The sequence below is a fragment of the Aplysia californica genome, unplaced genomic scaffold, assembly GCF_000002075.1.
Source record: "Aplysia californica isolate F4 #8 unplaced genomic scaffold, AplCal3.0 scaffold00850, whole genome shotgun sequence".
Classification (NCBI taxonomy): domain Eukaryota; kingdom Metazoa; phylum Mollusca; class Gastropoda; order Aplysiida; family Aplysiidae; genus Aplysia; species Aplysia californica.
The window spans coordinates 165,806-168,088 of record NW_004798120.1 but is presented as its reverse complement, the minus strand read 5'-3'; the positions used below and the strand labels follow the sequence as shown (position 1 = coordinate 168,088).

General features: G+C 36.7%; 1 protein-coding gene across 5 annotated transcripts in view; it reads left to right on the top strand.

The window, feature by feature from the left end:
* The window catches only part of LOC101862687 (cell cycle control protein 50A), a 33,034-nt gene that overhangs the window by 24,782 nt on the left and 5,969 nt on the right, over nt 1-2,283 (top strand). The window lies entirely within an intron of this gene.

Below are 2,283 nucleotides of genomic sequence, written 5' to 3'. Positions count from 1 at the left end.
GCACACACCAAATTCCCCCCACCCCCACCCCCTCCCCCCCATTGGGTTGCCGGAGAGCACCAAACCAATGGTATGTGATGTATCCCCTCCACCAACCCACAGTTTCGGGAAATCATCTTTTTTTTGGTGATTTTCTCAAATATTTGGGCCTCATGCTCCAAGTTCGTTACTATCCTTCCTTTGTATCTATTTGCCTGCTAACTTTTTGTCAGCTCTAAACGGCTGTTTTTGTAATGATTTATGCTTCTCTGAACTCTGACTCAAACCCATCCTGTGGCCTTGTGGGTCAGAAGGACATAAGTGTCCCACTGAATGCTAGCAGAGTAGGCCTTCCCTTTAGCGCTGAAATACTTACTCTTCGATGCTATCAAATTTTGTTAGGGTTTTTTTGGTGGGGGATTCGGGTTTTTTTGTTTGTTTGTTTGATTTTTTAATATTTTTTTTTTGGGGGGGGGGGGGGGGGGTTCACACCTGCGAATGCAGCAAAATGACATCGGGTCTACAAGTATTCCATGAATTTTGTTGAGTGCTATATTTCTCTGTGTCCTTTCAACTCGGTGTTCATTGGGCCTTGCTGAATCACCTTTTTGGGGGGCAGTTTTTTTTGTTTTGTTTTGTTTTCTTTCTTTTTGTTATGATACATTCTGCATTTGCTACTTGTTGATGAGTTGATTTAATTTGAAACGTTCCTCGTTTTGCCTTGCCGTTTTATTTTGTTTTTTTAATTAGATTTTCTTTGATGTTGTAGCCACATTTTTGCCCCTTCAAAAAGTTTTGCCTTTGACTTTGATGCAGCTTGTACATGCATACTCGTCCCGGTCATTAAAGTAATTTTCAAGTTTCTAGTTATTGCTATTGTGAAAAATGCCTGTGACTTAGTTGTACACATCTTCAGTTGGGTGGGGGGGGGGGGGGTATTTGAATGTATTACAAATCCTTTTGGTAAACAGTTTCTCTTTTGCTCAAGTCATAAAGGTTAACTTTGATATTCTCAAAATGAGAAGAAAAAAATGACTTGGGTAGTTTTGATCGTGGCTGTTATAATGATTTGGGGTGTTAAGCTAGGGTGCCTCCCAATGATTTCTTTTTACTTTTATTCAGAAGAGAAATGTTTGTAGTTTTAGGGTCCTGAAAACCTCAGTCTCTGCAACTCACTGGCTTGTTCACTTACTAACATAGAGTGCTCCTTGTCGTGCTGAAACGTCATGAATAGTGTGACTCTGTTGTGTATTTTTAATAGTGCTATCCCGTTTTTGCTTTCTCTCATGTACTGTACTGTTGTTGCTACAAAATGGACTTATTCATTTACTGCCGGTGCCAAGCTACTGACATTGTCGCAGTTTCTGCACTAAATTGATGTGGCTTTTTCACGATATATTTTATGTTTTAAACATTAACCTACAAATATAGGCCCTACTTTAAAACCTGGTATAATTTACATTTTGATACTCTCACATACTTTCATCAGTGATAATTTTCTGCCCTTTCATGTTTTTACTGTACTGTTAATGTCACATGCCTGTGAATTCAAGATTGGAGCTTACAAACAACTCTTTTACAGTGACAGATTTGTTTCTATCTGTTTCTTTATCTGTGTTACTTTGTTTCTATCTGTTTCTTTATCTGTGTTACTTTGTTTCTATCTGTTTCTTTATCTGTGTTACTTTGTTTCTGTGTGTTTGTTTATCTGTGTTACTTTGTTTCTGTGTGTTTCTTTATCTGTGTTACTTTGTTTCTGTGTGTTTCTTTATCTGTGTTACTTTGTTTCTGTGTGTTTCTTTATCTGTGTTACTTTGTTTCTGTGTGTTTCTTTATCTGTGTTACTTTGTTTCTGTGTGTTTCTTTATCTGTGTTACTTTGTTTCTGTGTGTTTGTTTATCTGTGTTACTTTGTTTCTGTGTGTTTCTTTATCTGTGTTACTTTGTTTCTGTGTGTTTCTTTATCTGTGTTACTTTGTTTCTGTGTGTTTCTTTATCTGTGTTACTTTGTTTCTGTGTGTTTCTTTATCTGTGTTACTTTGTTTCTGTGTGTTTCTTTATCAGATTGCTTTGTTTCTGTGTTGATTTATTTATCTTCACTAAGTGACCAGGAGTCAATGTGATTTTTTTCCACCTGGAACAATCTTACAAGACGTGTATTTCAAATTCCGTAAAACTCTTACTAAAACTAAACATTTAAACAAGCTAGCAGGTGTACAATTTAGACTTGGTTTTGAGTCCCATGTCTTTATCATCCCAGACCCTCCATAATGAAACACTGTAAAAATCTACAATATGATGATAT